This window comes from Symphalangus syndactylus, chromosome 21 (assembly GCF_028878055.3).
Source record: "Symphalangus syndactylus isolate Jambi chromosome 21, NHGRI_mSymSyn1-v2.1_pri, whole genome shotgun sequence".
In the NCBI taxonomy this organism is placed as follows: domain Eukaryota; kingdom Metazoa; phylum Chordata; class Mammalia; order Primates; family Hylobatidae; genus Symphalangus; species Symphalangus syndactylus.
Genome location: NC_072443.2, coordinates 94,740,781 through 94,761,991, shown reverse-complemented (window position 1 = coordinate 94,761,991; position 21,211 = coordinate 94,740,781).

Below are 21,211 nucleotides of genomic sequence, written 5' to 3'. Positions count from 1 at the left end.
AGAAAGAGTGTTCAGAACTGCTCAATGAAAAGTATGGTATAATTCTGTTAGCTGAATGCACAGATCAGAAAGAAGTTTCACAGAATGATTCCGTGTACTTTATATTTGAAGATATTACTTTTTCTAGTATTACCCTCTTAGCGCTCAGAATGTCCACTTGCATTTTCTACAGAAAGAGTGTTCAGAACGGCTCAATCAAAAGTATGGTTTTACTCTATTAGTTGAATGCCCATATCCGAAATAAGTTTCACAGAATGCTTCTGTGTAGTTTTTATTTGAAGATATTCTTTTTCAAAATATAGGCCTCTTAGCGCTCAGAATGTCCAATTGCAGTTTCTACAGAAAGAGATTTTCAGAACGGCTCCATCAAAAGTAAGGTTCAACTCAGTTAGTTGAATGCACAGAACAGAAAGAAGTTTCACAGAATGCTTCTGTGTAGTTTATATTTGAATATATTCCTTTTCCAGTATTACCGTCTTAGCGCTGCGAATATCCACTTGCATTTTCTAAAGAAAGAGTGTTTCAGAACGGCTCAATCAAAAATAAGGTTCAACTCTGTTAAATGCACAGAAGAGAAAGGAGTTTCATACAATGCTTCTGTGTAGTTTATATTTGAATATATTACTTTTTCCACTACTACCCTCTTAGCGCTCCAAATGTACAGTTGCATTTTCTACACAAAGAGTGTTCAGAACTGCTCAATCAAAAGTATGCTTTAACTCTGTTAGCTGAATGCACAGATCAGAAAGAAGTTTCACAGAATGATTCTGTGTAGTTTATATTTGAAGATATTCCTTTTTCCACTATTACCCACTTAGCGCTCCAAATGTCCAGTAGCATTTTCTACAGAAAGAGTGTTTCGGAACTGCTCAATCCAAAGTATGGTTTAACTCTGTTAGCTGAATGCACAGATCAGAAAGAAGTTTCACAGAATGCTTCTGTGTAGTGTTTATATGAATGTATTCTTTTTACCAATATAGGCCTCTTAGCGCTCAGAATGTCCAATTGCAGTTTCTATAGAAAGAGTGTTTCAGAACGGCTCAATGAAAAGTAAGGTTCACCTCTTTTAGTTGAATGCACAGAACAGAAAGTAGTTTCACAGAATGCTTCTGTGTAGTATTTAGTTGAAGATATTCCTTTATTGACTATTACCCACTTAGCGCTCCGAATGTCCACTGGCAGTTTCTACACAAAGAGTGTTTCAGAACTGTTCCTTCAAAAGTAAGGCTCAACTCTGTTAGTTGAATTCAGAGAACAGAAAGGAGTTTCAGAGAATGCTTCTGTGTGGTTTTTATTTGGAGATAATCCTTTTTCCCCTATTACAATCTTAGCGCTCCGAAGGTCCACTTATATTTTCTACACAAAGAGTGTTTCATAACTGCTCAATCAAAAGTATGGTTTAGCTCTGTTAACTGAATGCACATATCAGAAATATGTTTCACAGAATGCTTCTGTGTAGTTTTTATTTGAAGATATTCTTTTTAACAATGTAGGCCTCTTAGCACTTAGAAAGTCCAATTGCAGTTTCTACAGAAAGAGTGTTTCAGAACGGCTCAATCAAAAGTAAGGTTCAACTCTGTTGTTGAATGCACAGAACAGAAAGATGTTTCACAGAATGCTTCTGTGTAGTTTATATTTGAATATCTTCCTTTTTCAACTATTACCCTCTTAGCGCTCCGAATGTCCACTTGCATTTTCTACAGAAAGAGTGTTCAGAACGGGTCAAACAAAAGTATGGTTTTAACTGTTAGTTGAATGCACAGATCCGAAAGAAGTTTCACAGAATGCTTCTGTGTAGTTTATATTTGAAGATAATCATTTTTCCACTATTACCCTCTTAGCGCTCCGAATCTCCACTTTCATTTTCTACAGAAAGAGTGTTTCAGAACGGCTCAATCAAAACTAAGGTTCAACTCTTTTAGTGGAATGCACAGAACAGAAAGAAGTTTCACAGAATGCTTCTGTGTAGTATTTAGTTGAAGATATTCCTTTTTCGACTATTACCCTCTTAGCGCTCTGAATTTCCACTGGCAGTTTCTACACAAAGAGTGTTTCAGAACTGCTCCTCCAAAAGTAAGGCTCAGCTCTGTTAGTTGAACGCAGAGAGCAGAAAGAAGTTTCAGAGAATGCTTCTGTGTAGTTTTTATATGGAGATATTCCTTTTTCCACTATTACTAACTTAGCGCTCTGAATGTCCACTTGCATTTTCTACAGAAAGAGTGTTTCAGAACGGCTCAATCAAAACTAAGGTTCAACACTTTTAGTTGAATGCACAGAACAGAAAGAAGTTTCACAGAATGCTTCTGTGTAGTTTTTATTTGTAGATATTATTTTTCCCAATATAGGCCTCTTAGCGCTCAGAATGTCCAATTGCATTTTCTACAGAAAGAGAGTTCCAGAACGGCTCAATCAAAAGCAAGGTTCAACTCAGTTAGTTGAATGCAGAGAACAGAAAGAAGTTTCACAGAATGCTTCTTTGTAGTTTATATTTGAGTATATTGCTTTTTCCACTATTACCCTCTTAGTGCTCCGAATTTCAACTTGCATTTTCTACAGAAAGAGTGTTCAGAACTGCGCAATCAAAAGTATGGTTTAACTCTGTTAGCTGAATGCACATATCAGAAATAAGTTTCACACAATGCCTCTGTGTAGTTTTTATTTGAAGATATTATTATTCCCAATATAGGCCTCTTAGAGCTGAGAATGTCCAATTGCAGTTTCTACAGAAAGAGTGTTTCAGAACGGCTCAATCAAAAGTAAGGTTCAACTCTGTTAGTTGAATGCACAGAACAGAAAGAAGTTTCATACAATGCTTCTGTGTTGTTTATATTTGAACATATTCCTTTTTCCATTATTACCCACTTAGCGCTCCGAATGTCCAGTTGCATTTTCTACAGTCAGAGTGTTTCAAATCTCCTCAATCAAAAGTATGGTTTAACTCTGTTAGCGGAATGCTCAGATCAGAAAGAAGTTTCACAGAATGCTTCTGTGTAGCTTATATTTGAATATATTCCTTTTTCCAATACTACCCTCTTAGCACTCCAAATGTCCAGTTGCATTTTCTACAGAAAGAGTGTTCAGAACTGCACTATCAAAAGTATGGTTTAACTCTGTTAGCTGAATGCACATATCAGAAAGAAGTTTCACAGAATGATTCTGTGTAGTTTATATTTGAAGATAATCCTTTTTCCACTATTACCCTCTTAGCGCTCCGAATCTCCACTTTCATTTTCTACAGAAAGAGTGTTTCAGAACGGCTCAATCAAAACTAAGGTTCAACTCTTTTAGTTGAATGCACAGAACAGAAAGAAGTTTCACAGAATGCTTCTGTGTAGTATTTAGTTGAAGATATTCCTTTTTCGACTATTACCCTCTTAGCGCTCTGAATTTCCACTGGCAGTTTCTACACAAAGAGTGTTTCAGAACTGCTCCTCCAAAAGTAAGGCTCAGCTCTGTTAGTTGAATGCAGAGAACAGAAAGAAGTTTCAGAGAATGCTTCTGTGTAGTTTTTATATGGAGATATTCCTTTTTCCACTATTACTAACTTAGCGCTCTGAATGTCCACTTGCATTTTCTACAGAAAGAGTGTTTCAGAACGGCTCAATCAAAACTAAGGTTCAACACTTTTAGTTGAATGCACAGAACAGAAAGAAGTTTCACAGAATGCTTCTGTGTAGTTTTTATTTGTAGATATTATTTTTCCCAATATAGGCCTCTTAGCGCTCAGAATGTCCAATTGCATTTTCTACAGAAAGAGTGTTCCAGAACGGCTCAATCAAAAGCAAGGTTCAACTCAGTTAGTTGAATGCAGAGAACAGAAAGAAGTTTCACAGAATGCTTCTTTGTAGTTTATATTTGAGTATATTGCTTTTTCCACTATTACCCTCTTAGTGCTCCGAATTTCAACTTGCATTTTCTACAGAAAGAGTGTTCAGAACTGCGCAATCAAAAGTATGGTTTAACTCTGTTAGCTGAATGCACATATCAGAAATAAGTTTCACACAATGCCTCTGTGTAGTTTTTATTTGAAGATATTATTATTCCCAATATAGGCCTCTTAGAGCTGAGAATGTCCAATTGCAGTTTCTACAGAAAGAGTGTTTCAGAACGGCTCAATCAAAAGTAAGGTTCAACTCTGTTAGTTGAATGCACAGAACAGAAAGAAGTTTCATACAATGCTTCTGTGTTGTTTATATTTGAACATATTCCTTTTTCCATTATTACCCACTTAGCGCTCCGAATGTCCAGTTGCATTTTCTACAGTCAGAGTGTTTCAAATCTCCTCAATCAAAAGTATGGTTTAACTCTGTTAGCTGAATGCACATATCAGAAAGAAGTTTCACAGAATGATTCTGTGTAGTTTATATTTGAAGATAATCCTTTTTCCACTATTACCCTCTTAGCGCTCCGAATCTCCACTTTCATTTTCTACAGAAAGAGTGTTTCAGAACGGCTCAATCAAAACTAAGGTTCAACTCTTTTAGTTGAATGCACAGAACAGAAAGAAGTTTCACAGAATGCTTCTGTGTAGTATTTAGTTGAAGATATTCCTTTTTCGACTATTACCCTCTTAGCGCTCTGAATTTCCACTGGCAGTTTCTACACAAAGAGTGTTTCAGAATTGCTCCTCCAAAAGTAAGGCTCAGCTCTGTTAGTTGAATGCAGAGAACGGAAACGAGTTTCAGAGAATGCTTCTGTGTAGTTTTTATATGGAGATATTCCTTTTTCCACTATTACTAACTTAGCGCTCCGAATGTCCACTTGCATTTTCTACAGAAAGAGTGTTTCAGAATGGCTCAATCAAAACTAAGGTTCAACACTTTTAGTTGAATGCACAGAACAGAAAGAAGTTTCACAGAATGCTTCTGTGTTGTTTTTATTTGTAGATATTATTTTTCCCAATATAGGCCTCTTAGCGCTCAGAATGTCCAATTGCATTTTCTACAGAAAGAGTGTTCCAGAACGGCTCAATCAAAAGCAAGGTTCAACTCAGTTAGTTGAATGCAGAGAACAGAAAGAAATTTCACAGAATGCTTCTTTGTAGTTTATATTTGAGTATATTGCTTTTTCCACTCTTACCCTCTTAGCGCTCCGAATTTCAACTTGCATTTTCTACAGAAAGAGTGTTCAGAACTGCGCAATCAAAAGTATGGTTTAACTCTGTTAGCTGAATGCACATATCAGAAATATGTTTCACAGAATGCTTCTGTGTAGTTTTTATTTGAAGATATTCTTTTTAACAATGTAGGCCTCTTAGCGCTTAGAAAGTCCAATTGCAGTTTCTACAGAAAGAGTGTTTCAGAACGGCTCAATCAAAAGTAAGGTTCAACTCTGTTAGTTGAATGCACAGAACAGAAAGAAGTTTCACAGAATGCTTCTGTGTAGTTTATATTTGAATATATTCCTTTTTCAACTATTACCCTCTTAGTGCTCCGAATGTCCACTTGCATTTTCTACAGAAAGAGTGTTCAGAACGGCTCAATCAAAAGTATGGTTTTAACTGTTAGTTGAATGCACAGATCCGAAAGAAGTTTCACAGAATGCTTCTGTGTAGTTTTTTTTGTAGATATTCTTTTTCCCAATATAGGCCTTTTAGCGGTCAGAATGTCCAATTGCAGTTTCTACAGAAAGAGTGTTTCACAACGGCTCCATCAAAAGTAAGGTTCCACTCAGTTAGTTGAATGCACAGAACAGAAATAAGTTTCACAGAATGCTTCCGTGTAGTTTATAATTGAATATATTCCTTTTTCCACTATTACCGTATTAGCGCTCCGAATGTCCACTTGCATTTTCTACAGAAAGAGTGTTCAGAACTGCGCAATCAAAAGTATGGTTTAACTCTGTTAGCTGAATGCACATATCAGAAATAAGTTTCACACAATGCTGCTGTGTAGTTTTTATTTGAAGATATTATTATTCCCAATATAGGCCTCTTAGAGCTGAGAATGTCCAATTGCAGTTTCTACAGAAAGAGTGTTTCAGAACGGCTCAATCAAAAGTAAGGTTCAACTCTGTTAGTTGAATGCACAGAACAGAAAGAAGTTTCATACAAGGCTTCTGTGTTGTTTATATTTGAACATATTCCTTTTTCCATTATTACCCACTTAGCGCTCCGAATGTCCAGTTGCATTTTCTACAGTCAGAGTGTTTCAAATCTCCTCAATCAAAAGTATGGTTTAACTCTGTTAGCGGAATGCTCAGATCAGAAAGAAGTTTCACAGAATGCTTCTGTGTAGCTTATATTTGAATATATTCCTTTTTCCAATACTACCCTCTTAGCACTCCAAATGTCCAGTTGCATTTTCTACAGAAAGAGTGTTCAGAACTGCACTATCAAAAGTATGGTTTAACTCTGTTAGCTGAATGCACATATCAGAAAGAAGTTTCACAGAATGATTCTGTGTAGTTTATATTTGAAGATAATCCTTTTTCCACTATTACCCTCTTAGCGCTCCGAATCTCCACTTTCATTTTCTACAGAAAGAGTGTTTCAGAACGGCTCAATCAAAACTAAGGTTCAACTCTTTTAGTTGAATGCACAGAACAGAAAGAAGTTTCACAGAATGCTTCTGTGTAGTATTTAGTTGAAGATATTCCTTTTTCGACTATTACCCTCTTAGCGCTCTGAATTTCCACTGGCAGTTTCTACACAAAGAGTGTTTCAGAACTGCTCCTCCAAAAGTAAGGCTCAGCTCTGTTAGTTGAATGCAGAGAACAGAAAGGAGTTTCAGAGAATGCTTCTGTGTAGTTTTTATATGGAGATATTCCTTTTTCCACTATTACTAACTTAGCGCTCCTAATGTCCACTTGCATTTTCTACAGAAAGAGTGTTTCAGAACGGCTCAATCAAAACTAAGGTTCAACACTTTTAGTTGAATGCACAGAACAGAAAGAAGTTTCACAGAATGCTTCTGTGTTGTTTTTATTTGTAGATATTATTTTTCCCAATATAGGCCTCTTAGCGCTCAGAATGTCCAATTGCATTTTCTACAGAATGAGTGTTCCAGAACGGCTCAATCAAAAGCAAGGTTCAACTCAGTTAGTTGAATGCAGAGAACAGAAAGAAGTTTCACAGAATGCTTCTTTGTAGTTTATATTTGAGTATATTGCTTTTTCCACTATTACCCTCTTAGCGCTCCGAATTTCAACTTGCATTTTCTACAGAAAGAGTGTTCAGAACTGCGCAATCAAAAGTATGGTTTAACTCTGTTAGCTGAATGCACATATCAGAAATAAGTTTCACACAATGCCTCTGTGTAGTTTTTATTTGAATATATTATTTTTCCCAATATAGGCCTCTTAGGGCTCAGAATGTCCCATTGCAGTTTCTACAGAAAGAGTGTTTCAGAACGGCTCAATCAAATGTAAGTTTCAACTCTGTTAGTTGAATGTACAGAACAGAAAGATGTTTCATACAATGATTCTGTGTAGTTTATATTCGAACTTATTCCTTTTTCCACTATTACCCACTTAGCGCTCCGAATGTCCAGTTGCATTTTCTACAGACAGAGTGTTTCAAAACTGCTCAGTCAAAAGTATGGTTTAACTCTGTTAGCTGAATGCTCAGATCAGAAAGAAGTTTCACAGAATGCTTCCGTGTAGTTTATATTTGAATATATTCCTTTTTCCACTACTACCCTCTTATCGCTCCAAATGTCTAGTTGCATTTTCTACAGAAAGAGTGTTCAGAACTGCTCAATGAAAAGTATGGTTTAATTCTGTTAGCTGAATGCACAGATCAGAAAGAAGTTTCACAGAATGATTCCGTGTACTTTATATTTGAAGATATTACTTTTTCTAGTATTACCCTCTTAGCGCTCAGAATGTCCACTTGCATTTTCTACAGAAAGAGTGTTCAGAACGGCTCAATCAAAAGTATGGTTTTACTCTATTAGTTGAATGCCCATATCCGAAATAAGTTTCACAGAATGCTTCTGTGTAGTTTTTATTTGAAGATATTCTTTTTCAAAATATAGGCCTCTTAGCGCTCAGAATGTCCAATTGCAGTTTCTACAGAAAGAGATTTTCAGAACGGCTCCATCAAAATTAAGGTTCAACTCAGTTAGTTGAATGCACAGAACAGAAAGAAGTTTCACAGAATGCTTCTGTGTAGTTTATATTTGAATATATTCCTTTTCCAGTATTACCGTCTTAGCGCTGCGAATATCCACTTGCATTTTCTAAAGAAAGAGTGTTTCAGAACGGCTCAATCAAAAATAAGGTTCAACTCTGTTAAATGCACAGAAGAGAAAGGAGTTTCATACAATGCTTCTGTGTAGTTTAGATTTGAATATATTACTTTTTCCACTACTACCCTCTTAGCGCTCCAAATGTACAGTTGCATTTTCTACACAAAGAGTGTTCAGAACTGCTCAATCAAAAGTATGCTTTAACTCTGTTAGCTGAATGCACAGATCAGAAAGAAGTTTCACAGAATGATTCTGTGTAGTTTATATTTGAAGATATTCCTTTTTCCACTATTACCCACTTAGCGCTCCAAATGTCCAGTAGCATTTTCTACAGAAAGAGTGTTTCGGAACTGCTCAATCCAAAGTATGGTTTAACTCTGTTAGCTGAATGCACAGATCAGAAAGAAGTTTCACAGAATGCTTCTGTGTAGTGTTTATATGAATGTATTCTTTTTACCAATATAGGCCTCTTAGCGCTCAGAATGTCCAATTGCAGTTTCTATAGAAAGAGTGTTTCAGAACGGCTCAATGAAAAGTAAGGTTCACCTCTTTTAGTTGAATGCACAGAACAGAAAGTAGTTTCACAGAATGCTTCTGTGTAGTATTTAGTTGAAGATATTCCTTTATTGATTATTACCCACTTAGCGCTCCGAATGTCCACTGGCAGTTTCTACACAAAGAGTGTTTCAGAACTGTTCCTTCAAAAGTAAGGCTCAACTCTGTTAGTTGAATTCAGAGAACAGAAAGGAGTTTCAGAGAATGCTTCTGTGTGGTTTTTATTTGGAGATAATCCTTTTTCCCCTATTACAATCTTAGCGCTCCGAAGGTCCACTTATATTTTCTACACAAAGAGTGTTTCATAACTGCTCAATCAAAAGTATGGTTTAGCTCTGTTAACTGAATGCACATATCAGAAATATGTTTCACAGAATGCTTCTGTGTAGTTTTTATTTGAAGATATTCTTTTTAACAATGTAGGCCTCTTAGCGCTTAGAAAGTCCAATTGCAGTTTCTACAGAAAGAGTGTTTCAGAACGGCTCAATCAAAAGTAAGGTTCAACTCTGTTAGTTGAATGCACAGAACAGAAAGAAGTTTTACAGAATGCTTCTGTGTAGTTTATATTTGAATATATTCCTTTTTCAACTATTACCCTCTTAGTGCTCCGAATGTCCACTTGCATTTTCTACAGAAAGAGTGTTCAGAACGGCTCAATCAAAAGTATGGTTTTAACTGTTAGTTGAATGCACAGATCCGAAAGAAGTTTCACAGAATGCTTCTGTGTAGTTTTTATTTGTAGATATTCTTTTTCCCAATATAGGCCTTTTAGCGGTCAGAATGTCCAATTGCAGTTTCTACAGAAAGAGTGTTTCACAACGGCTCCATCAAAAGTAAGGTTTAACTCAGTTAGTTGAATGCACAGAACAGAAAGAAGTTTCACAGAATGCTTCCGTGTAGTTTATAATTGAATATATTCCTTTTTCCACTATTACCGTATTAGCGCTCCGAATGTCCACTTGCATTTTCTACAGAAAGAGTGTTCAGAACTGCGCAATCAAAAGTATGGTTTAATTCTGTTAGCTGAATGCACATATCAGAAATAAGTTTCACACAATGCTGCTGTGTAGTTTTTATTTGAAGATATTATTATTCCCAATATAGGCCTCTTAGAGCTGAGAATGTCCAATTGCAGTTTCTACAGAAAGAGTGTTTCAGAACGGCTCAATCAAAAGTAAGGTTCAACTCTGTTAGTTGAATGCACAGAACAGAAAGAAGTTTCATACAATGCTTCTGTGTTGTTTATATTTGAACATATTCCTTTTTCCATTATTACCCACTTAGCGCTCCGAATGTCCAGTTGCATTTTCTACAGTCAGAGTGTTTCAAATCTCCTCAATCAAAAGTATGGTTTAACTCTGTTAGCGGAATGCTCAGATCAGAAAGAAGTTTCACAGAATGCTTCTGTGTAGCTTATATTTGAATATATTCCTTTTTCCAATACTATCCTGTTAGCGCTCCAAATGTCCAGTTGCATTTTCTGCAGAAAGAGTGTTCAGAACTGCACTATCAAAAGTATGGTTTAACTCTGTTAGCTGAATGCACATATCAGAAAGAAGTTTCACAGAATGATTCTGTGTAGTTTATATTTGAAGATAATCCTTTTTCCACTATTACCCTCTTAGCGCTCCGAATCTCCACTTTCATTTTCTACAGAAAGAGTGTTTCAGAACGGCTCAATCAAAACTAAGGTTCAACTCTTTTAGTTGAATGCACAGAACAGAAAGAAGTTTCACAGAATGCTTCTGTGTAGTATTTAGTTGAAGATATTCCTTTTTCGACTATTACCCTCTTAGCGCTCTGAATTTCCACTGGCAGTTTCTACACAAAGAGTGTTTCAGAACTGCTCCTCCAAAAGTAAGGCTCAGCTCTGTTAGTTGAATGCAGAGAACAGAAAGGAGTTTCAGAGAATGCTTCTGTGTAGTTTTTATATGGAGATATTCCTTTTTCCACTATTACTAACTTAGCGCTCCGAATGTCCACTTGCATTTTCTACAGAAAGGGTGTTTCAGAACGGCTCAATCAAAACTAAGGTTCAACACTTTTAGTTAAATGCACAGAACAGAAAGAAGTTTCACAGAATGCTTCTGTGTTGTTTTTATTTGTAGATATTCTTTTTCCCAATATAGGCCTCTTAGCGCTCAGAATGTCCAATTGCATTTTCTACAGAAAGAGTGTTCCAGAACGGCTCAATCAAAAGCAAGGTTCAACTCAGTTAGTTGAATGCAGAGAACAGAAAGAAGTTTCACAGAATGCTTCTTTGTAGTTTATATTTGAGTATATTGCTTTTTCCACTATTACCCTCTTAGCGCTCCGAATTTCAACTTGCATTTTCTACAGAAAGAGTGTTCAGAACTGCGCAATCAAAAGTATGGTTTAACTCTGTTAGCTGAATGCACATATCAAAAATATGTTTCACAGAATGCTTCTGTGTAGTTTTTATTTGAAGATATTCTTTTTAACAATGTAGGCCTCTTAGCGCTTAGAAAGTCCAATTGCAGTTTCTACAGAAAGAGTGTTTCAGAATGGCTCAATCACAAGTAAGGTTCAACTCTGTTAGTTGAATGCACAGAACAGAAAGAAGTTTCACAGAATGCTTCTGTGTAATTTATATTTGAATATATTCCTTTTTCCACTATTACCCACTTAGCGCTCCGAATGTACAGTTGCATTTTCTACAGACAGAGTGTTTCAAAACTGCTCAGTCAAAAGTATGGTTTAACTCTGTTAGCTGAATGCTCAGATCAGAAAGAAGTTTCACAGAATGCTTCCGTGTAGTTTATATTTGAATATATTCCTTTTTCCACTATTACCCTCTTATCGCTCCAAATGTCTAGTTGCATTTTCTACAGAAAGAGTGTTCAGAACTGCTCAATGAAAAGTATGGTTTAATTCTGTTAGCTGAATGCACAGATCAGAAAGAAGTTTCACAGAATGATTCTGTGTACTTTATATTTGAAGATATTACTTTTTCTAGTATTACCCTCTTAGCGCTCAGAATGTCCACTTGCATTTTCTACAGAAAGAGTGTTCAGAACGGCTCAATCAAAAGTATGGTTTTACTCTATTAGTTGAATGCCCATATCCGAAATAAGTTTCACAGAATGCTTCTGTGTAGTTTTTATTTGAAGATATTCTTTTTCAAAATATAGGCCTCTTAGCGCTCAGAATGTCCAATTGCAGTTTCTACAGAAAGAGCTTTTCAGAACGGCTCCATCAAAAGTAAGGTTCAACTCAGTTAGTTGAATGCACAGAACAGAAAGAAGTTTCACAGAATGCTTCTGTGTAGTTTATATTTGAATATATTCCTTTTCCAGTATTACCGTCGTAGCGCTGCGAATATCCACTTGCATTTTCTAAAGAAAGAGTGTTTCAGAATGGCTCAATCAAAAATAAGGTTCAACTCTGTTAGTTAAATGCACAGAAGAGAAAGGAGTTTCATACAATGCTTCTGTGTAGTTTATATTTGAATATATTACTTTTTCCACTACTACCCTCTTAGCGCTCCAAATGTCCAGTTGCATTTTCTACACAAAGAGTGTTCAGAACTGCTCAATCAAATGTATGCTTTAACTCTGTTAGCTGAATGCACAGATCAGAAAGAAGTTTCACAGAATGATTCTGTGTAGTTTATATTTGAAGATATTCCTTTTTCCACTATTACCCACTTAGCGCTCCAAATGTCCAGTAGCATTTTCTACAGAAAGAGTGTTTCGGAACTGCTCAATCCAAAGTATGGTTTAACTCTGTTAGCTGAATGCACAGATCAGAAAGGAGTTTCACAGAATGCTTCTGTGTAGTGTTTATATGAAAGTATTCTTTTTACCAATATAGGCCTCTTAGCGCTCAGAATGTCCAATTGCAGTTTCTACAGAAAGAGATTTTCAGAACGGCTCCATCAAAAGTAAGGTTCAACTCAGTTAGTTGAATGCACAGAACAGAAAGAAGTTTCACAGAATGCTTCTGTGTAGTTTATATTTGAATATATTCCTTTTCCAGTATTACCGTCTTAGCGCTGCGAATATCCACTTGCATTTTCTAAAGAAAGAGTGTTTCAGAACGGCTCAATCAAAAATAAGGTTCAACTCTGTTAGTTAAATGCACAGAAGAGAAAGGAGTTTCATACAATGCTTCTGTGTAGTTTATATTTGAATATATTACTTTTTCCACTACTACCCTCTTAGCGCTCCAAATGTACAGTTGCATTTTCTACACAAAGAGTGTTCAGAACTGCTCAATCAAAAGTATGCTTTAACTCTGTTAGCTGAATGCACAGATCAGAAAGAAGTTTCACAGAATGATTCTGTGTAGTTTATATTTGAAGATATTCCTTTTTCCACTATTACCCACTTAGCGCTCCAAATGTCCAGTAGCATTTTCTACAGAAAGAGTGTTTCGGAACTGCTCAATCCAAAGTATGGTTTAACTCTGTTAGCTGAATGCACAGATCAGAAAGAAGTTTCACAGAATGCTTCTGTGTAGTGTTTATATGAATGTATTCTTTTTACCAATATAGGCCTCTTAGCGCTCAGAATGTCCAATTGCAGTTTCTATAGAAAGAGTGTTTCAGAACGGCTCAATGAAAAGTAAGGTTCACCTCTTTTAGTTGAATGCACAGAACAGAAAGTAGTTTCACAGAATGCTTCTGTGTAGTATTTAGTTGAAGATATTCCTTTATTGATTATTACCCACTTAGCGCTCCGAATGTCCACTGGCAGTTTCTACACAAAGAGTGTTTCAGAACTGTTCCTTCAAAAGTAAGGCTCAACTCTGTTAGTTGAATTCAGAGAACAGAAAGGAGTTTCAGAGAATGCTTCTGTGTGGTTTTTATTTGGAGATAATCCTTTTTCCCCTATTACAATCTTAGCGCTCCGAAGGTCCACTTATATTTTCTACACAAAGAGTGTTTCATAACTGCTCAATCAAAAGTATGGTTTAGCTCTGTTAACTGAATGCACATATCAGAAATATGTTTCACAGAATGCTTCTGTGTAGTTTTTATTTGAAGATATTCTTTTTAACAATGTAGGCCTCTTAGCGCTTAGAAAGTCCAATTGCAGTTTCTAAAGAAAGAGTGTTTCAGAACGGCTCAATCAAAAGTAAGGTTCAACTCTGTTAGTTGAATGCACAGAACAGAAAGAAGTTTTACAGAATGCTTCTGTGTAGTTTATATTTGAATATATTCCTTTTTAAACTATTACCCTCTTAGTGCTCCGAATGTCCACTTGCATTTTCTACAGAAAGAGTGTTCAGAACGGCTCAATCAAAAGTATGGTTTTAACTGTTAGTTGAATGCACAGATCCGAAAGAAGTTTCACAGAATGCTTCTGTGTAGTTTTTATTTGTAGATATTCTTTTTCCCAATATAGGCCTTTTAGCGGTCAGAATGTCCAATTGCAGTTTCTACAGAAAGAGTGTTTCACAACGGCTCCATCAAAAGTAAGGTTTAACTCAGTTAGTTGAATGCACAGAACAGAAAGAAGTTTCACAGAATGCTTCCGTGTAGTTTATAATTGAATATATTCCTTTTTCCACTATTACCGTATTAGCACTCCGAATGTCCACTTGCATTTTCTACAGAAAGAGTGTTCAGAACTGCGCAATCAAAAGTATGGTTTAATTCTGTTAGCTGAATGCACATATCAGAAATAAGTTTCACACAATGCTGCTGTGTAGTTTTTATTTGAAGATATTATTATTCCCAATATAGGCCTCTTAGAGCTGAGAATGTCCAATTGCAGTTTCTACAGAAAGAGTGTTTCAGAACGGCTCAATCAAAAGTAAGGTTCAACTCTGTTAGTTGAATGCACAGAACAGAAAGAAGTTTCATACAATGCTTCTGTGTTGTTTATATTTGAACATATTCCTTTTTCCATTATTACCCACTTAGCGCTCCGAATGTCCAGTTGCATTTTCTACAGTCAGAGTGTTTCAAATCTCCTCAATCAAAAGTATGGTTTAACTCTGTTAGCGGAATGCTCAGATCAGAAAGAAGTTTCACAGAATGCTTCTGTGTAGCTTATATTTGAATATATTCCTTTTTCCAATACTATCCTGTTAGCGCTCCAAATGTCCAGTTGCATTTTCTGCAGAAAGAGTGTTCAGAACTGCACTATCAAAAGTATGGTTTAACTCTGTTAGCTGAATGCACATATCAGAAAGAAGTTTCACAGAATGATTCTGTGTAGTTTATATTTGAAGATAATCCTTTTTCCACTATTACCCTCTTAGCGCTCCGAATCTCCACTTTCATTTTCTACAGAAAGAGTGTTTCAGAACGGCTCAATCAAAACTAAGGTTCAACTCTTTTAGTTGAATGCACAGAACAGAAAGAAGTTTCACAGAATGCTTCTGTGTAGTATTTAGTTGAAGATATTCCTTTTTCGACTATTACCCTCTTAGCGCTCTGAATTTCCACTGGCAGTTTCTACACAAAGAGTGTTTCAGAACTGCTCCTCCAAAAGTAAGGCTCAGCTCTGTTAGTTGAATGCAGAGAACAGAAAGGAGTTTCAGAGAATGCTTCTGTGTAGTTTTTATATGGAGATATTCCTTTTTCCACTATTACTAACTTAGCGCTCCGAATGTCCACTTGCATTTTCTACAGAAAGGGTGTTTCAGAACGGCTCAATCAAAACTAAGGTTCAACACTTTTAGTTGAATGCACAGAACAGAAAGAAGTTTCACAGAATGCTTCTGTGTTGTTTTTATTTGTAGATATTCTTTTTCCCAATATAGGCCTCTTAGCGCTCAGAATGTCCAATTGCATTTTCTACAGAAAGAGTGTTCCAGAACGGCTCAATCAAAAGCAAGGTTCAACTCAGTTAGTTGAATGCAGAGAACAGAAAGAAGTTTCACAGAATGCTTCTTTGTAGTTTATATTTGAGTATATTGCTTTTTCCACTATTACCCTCTTAGTGCTCCGAATTTCAACTTGCATTTTCTACAGAAAGAGTGTTCAGAACTGCGCAATCAAAAGTATGGTTTAACTCTGTTAGCTGAATGCACATATCAAAAATATGTTTCACAGAATGCTTCTGTGTAGTTTTTATTTGAAGATATTCTTTTTAACAATGTAGGCCTCTTAGCGCTTAGAAAGTCCAATTGCAGTTTCTACAGAAAGAGTGTTTCAGAATGGCTCAATCACAAGTAAGGTTCAACTCTGTTAGTTGAATGCACAGAACAGAAAGAAGTTTCACAGAATGCTTCTGTGTAGTTTATATTTGAATATATTCCTTTTTCCACTATTACCCACTTAGCGCTCCGAATGTACAGTTGCATTTTCTACAGACAGAGTGTTTCAAAACTGCTCAGTCAAAAGTATGGTTTAACTCTGTTAGCTGAATGCTCAGATCAGAAAGAAGTTTCACAGAATGCTTCCGTGTAGTTTATATTTGAATATATTCCTTTTTCCACTATTACCCTCTTATCGCTCCAAATGTCTAGTTGCATTTTCTACAGAAAGAGTGTTCAGAACTGCTCAATGAAAAGTATGGTTTAATTCTGTTAGCTGAATGCACAGATCAGAAAGAAGTTTCACAGAATGATTCTGTGTACTTTATATTTGAAGATATTACTTTTTCTAGTATTACCCTCTTAGCGCTCAGAATGTCCACTTGCATTTTCTACAGAAAGAGTGTTCAGAACGGCTCAATCAAAAGTATGGTTTTACTCTATTAGTTGAATGCCCATATCCGAAATAAGTTTCACAGAATGCTTCTGTGTAGTTTTTATTTGAAGATATTCTTTTTCAAAATATAGGCCTCTTAGCGCTCAGAATGTCCAATTGCAGTTTCTACAGAAAGAGCTTTTCAGAACGGCTCCATCAAAAGTAAGGTTCAACTCAGTTAGTTGAATGCACAGAACAGAAAGAAGTTTCACAGAATGCTTCTGTGTAGTTTATATTTGAATATATTCCTTTTCCAGTATTACCGTCGTAGCGCTGCGAATATCCACTTGCATTTTCTAAAGAAAGTGTGTTTCAGAACGGCTCAATCAAAAATAAGGTTCAACTCTGTTAGTTAAATGCACAGAAGAGAAAGGAGTTTCATACAATGCTTCTGTGTAGTTTATATTTGAATATATTACTTTTTCCACTACTACCCTCTTAGCGCTCCAAATGTCCAGTTGCATTTTCTACACAAAGAGTGTTCAGAACTGCTCAATCAAATGTATGCTTTAACTCTGTTAGCTGAATGCACAGATCAGAAAGAAGTTTCACAGAATGATTCTGTGTAGTTTATATTTGAAGATATTCCTTTTTCCACTATTACCCACTTAGCGCTCCAAATGTCCAGTAGCATTTTCTACAGAAAGAGTGTTTCGGAACTGCTCAATCCAAAGTATGGTTTAACTCTGTTAGCTGAATGCACAGATCAGAAAGGAGTTTCACAGAATGCTTCTGTGTAGTGTTTATATGAAAGTATTCTTTTTACCAATATAGGCCTCTTAGCGCTCAGAATGTCCAATTGCAGTTTCTACAGAAAGAGATTTTCAGAACGGCTCCATCAAAAGTAAGGTTCAACTCAGTTAGTTGAATGCACAGAACAGAAAGAAGTTTCACAGAATGCTTCTGTGTAGTTTATATTTGAATATATTCCTTTTCCAGTATTACCGTCTTAGCGCTGCGAATATCCACTTGCATTTTCTAAAGAAAGAGTGTTTCAGAACGGCTCAATCAAAAATAAGGTTCAACTCTGTTAGTTAAATGCACAGAAGAGAAAGGAGTTTCATACAATGCTTCTGTGTAGTTTATATTTGAATATATTACTTTTTCCACTACTACCCTCTTAGCGCTCCAAATGTACAGGTGCATTTTCTACACAAAGAGTGTTCAGAACTGCTCAATCAAAAGTATGCTTTAACTCTGTTAGCTGAATGCACAGATCAGAAAGAAGTTTCACAGAATGATTCTGTGTAGTTTATATTTGAAGATATTCCTTTTTCCACTATTACCCACTTAGCGCTCCAAATGTCCAGTAGCATTTTCTACAGAAAGAGTGTTTCGGAACTGCTCAATCCAAAGTATGGTTTAACTCTGTTAGCTGAATGCACAGATCAGAAAGAAGTTTCACAGAATGCTTCTGTGTAGTGTTTATATGAATGTATTCTTTTTACCAATATAGGCCTCTTAGCGCTCAGAATGTCCAATTGCAGTTTCTATAGAAAGAGTGTTTCAGAACGGCTCAATGAAAAGTAAGGTTCACCTCTTTTAGTTGAATGCACAGAACAGAAAGTAGTTTCACAGAATGCTTCTGTGTAGTATTTAGTTGAAGATATTCCTTTATTGATTATTACCCACTTAGCGCTCCGAATGTCCACTGGCAGTTTCTACACAAAGAGTGTTTCAGAACTGTTCCTTCAAAAGTAAGGCTCAACTCTGTTAGTTGAATTCAGAGAACAGAAAGGAGTTTCAGAGAATGCTTCTGTGTGGTTTTTATTTGGAGATAATCCTTTTTCCCCTATTACAATCTTAGCGCTCCGAAGGTCCACTTATATTTTCTACACAAAGAGTGTTTCATAACTGCTCAATCAAAAGTATGGTTTAGCTCTGTTAACTGAATGCACATATCAGAAATATGTTTCACAGAATGCTTCTGTGTAGTTTTTATTTGAAGATATTCTTTTTAACAATGTAGGCCTCTTAGCGCTTAGAAAGTCCAATTGCAGTTTCTACAGAAAGAGTGTTTCAGAACGGCTCAATCAAAAGTAAGGTTCAACTCTGTTAGTTGAATGCACAGAACAGAAAGAAGTTTTACAGAATGCTTCTGTGTAGTTTATATTTGAATATATTCCTTTTTCAACTATTACCCTCTTAGTGCTCCGAATGTCCACTTGCATTTTCTACAGAAAGAGTGTTCAGAACGGCTCAATCAAAAGTATGGTTTTAACTGTTAGTTGAATGCACAGATCCGAAAGAAGTTTCACAGAATGCTTCTGTGTAGTTTTTATTTGTAGATATTCTTTTTCCCAATATAGGCCTTTTAGCGGTCAGAATGTCCAATTGCAGTTTCTACAGAAAGAGTGTTTCACAACGGCTCCATCAAAAGTAAGGTTTAACTCAGTTAGTTGAATGCACAGAACAGAAAGAAGTTTCACAGAATGCTTCCGTGTAGTTTATAATTGAATATATTCCTTTTTCCACTATTACCGTATTAGCGCTCCGAATGTCCACTTGCATTTTCTACAGAAAGAGTGTTCAGAACTGCGCAATCAAAAGTATGGTTTAATTCTGTTAGCTGAATGCACATATCAGAAATAAGTTTCACACAATGCTGCTGTGTAGTTTTTATTTGAAGATATTATTATTCCCAATATAGGCCTCTTAGAGCTGAGAATGTCCAATTGCAGTTTCTACAGAAAGAGTGTTTCAGAACGGCTCAATCAAAAGTAAGGTTCAACTCTGTTAGTTGAATGCACAGAACAGAAAGAAGTTTCATACAATGCTTCTGTGTTGTTTATATTTGAACATATTCCTTTTTCCATTATTACCCACTTAGCGCTCCGAATGTCCAGTTGCATTTTCTACAGTCAGAGTGTTTCAAATCTCCTCAATCAAAAGTATGGTTTAACTCTGTTAGCGGAATGCTCAGATCAGAAAGAAGTTTCACAGAATGCTTCTGTGTAGCTTATATTTGAATATATTCCTTTTTCCAATACTATCCTGTTAGCGCTCCAAATGTCCAGTTGCATTTTCTGCAGAAAGAGTGTTCAGAACTGCACTATCAAAAGTATGGTTTAACTCTGTTAGCTGAATGCACATATCAGAAAGAAGTTTCACAGAATGATTCTGTGTAGTTTATATTTGAAGATAATCCTTTTTCCACTATTACCCTCTTAGCGCTCCGAATCTCCACTTTCATTTTCTACAGAAAGAGTGTTTCAGAACGGCTCAATCAAAACTAAGGTTCAACTCTTTTAGTTGAATGCACAGAACAGAAAGAAGTTTCACAGAATGCTTCTGTGTAGTATTTAGTTGAAGATATTCCTTTTTCGACTATTACCCTCTTAGCGCTCTGAATTTCCACTGGCAGTTTCTACACAAAGAGTGTTTCAGAACTGCTCCTCCAAAAGTAAGGCTCAGCTCTGTTAGTTGAATGCAGAGAACAGAAAGGAGTTTCAGAGAATGCTTCTGTGTAGTTTTTATATGGAGATATTCCTTTTTCCACTATTACTAACTTAGCGCTCCGAATGTCCACTTGCATTTTCTACAGAAAGGGTGTTTCAGAACGGCTCAATCAAAACTAAGGTTCAACACTTTTAGTTGAATGCACAGAACAGAAAGAAGTTTCACAGAATGCTTCTGTGTTGTTTTTATTTGTAGATATTCTTTTTCCCAATATAGGCCTCTTAGCGCTCAGAATGTCCAATTGCATTTTCTACAGAAAGAGTGTTCCAGAACGGCTCAATCAAAAGCAAGGTTCAACTCAGTTAGTTGAATGCAGAGAACAGAAAGAAGTTTCACAGAATGCTTCTTTGTAGTTTATATTTGAGTATATTGCTTTTTCCACTATTACCCTCTTAGCGCTCCGAATTTCAACTTGCATTTTCTACAGAAAGAGTGTTCAGAACTGCGCAATCAAAAGTATGGTTTAACTCTGTTAGCTGAATGCACATATCAAAAATATGTTTCACAGAATGCTTCTGTGTAGTTTTTATTTGAAGATATTCTTTTTAACAATGTAGGCCTCTTAGCGCTTAGAAAGTCCAATTGCAGTTTCTACAGAAAGAGTGTTTCAGAATGGCTCAATCACAAGTAAGGTTCAACTCTGTTATTTGAATGCACAGAACAGAAAGAAGTTTCACAGAATGCTTCTGTGTAGTTTATATTTGAATATATTCCTTTTTCCACTATTACCCACTTAGCGCTCCGAATGTACAGTTGCATTTTCTACAGACAGAGTGTTTCAAAACTGCTCAGTCAAAAGTATGGTTTAACTCTGTTAGCTGAATGCTCAGATCAGAAAGAAGTTTCACAGAATGCTTCCGTGTAGTTTATATTTGAATATATTCCTTTTTCCACTATTACCCTCTTATCGCTCCAAATGTCTAGTTGCATTTTCTACAGAAAGAGTGTTCAGAACTGCTCAATGAAAAGTATGGTTTAATTCTGTTAGCTGAATGCACAGATCAGAAAGAAGTTTCACAGAATGATTCTGTGTACTTTATATTTGAAGATATTACTTTTTCTAGTATTACCCTCTTAGCGCTCAGAATGTCCACTTGCATTTTCTACAGAAAGAGTGTTCAGAACGGCTCAATCAAAAGTATGGTTTTACTCTATTAGTTGAATGCCCATATCCGAAATAAGTTTCACAGAATGCTTCTGTGTAGTTTTTATTTGAAGATATTCTTTTTCAAAATATAGGCCTCTTAGCGCTCAGAATGTCCAATTGCAGTTTCTACAGAAAGAGCTTTTCAGAACGGCTCCATCAAAAGTAAGGTTCAACTCAGTTAGTTGAATGCACAGA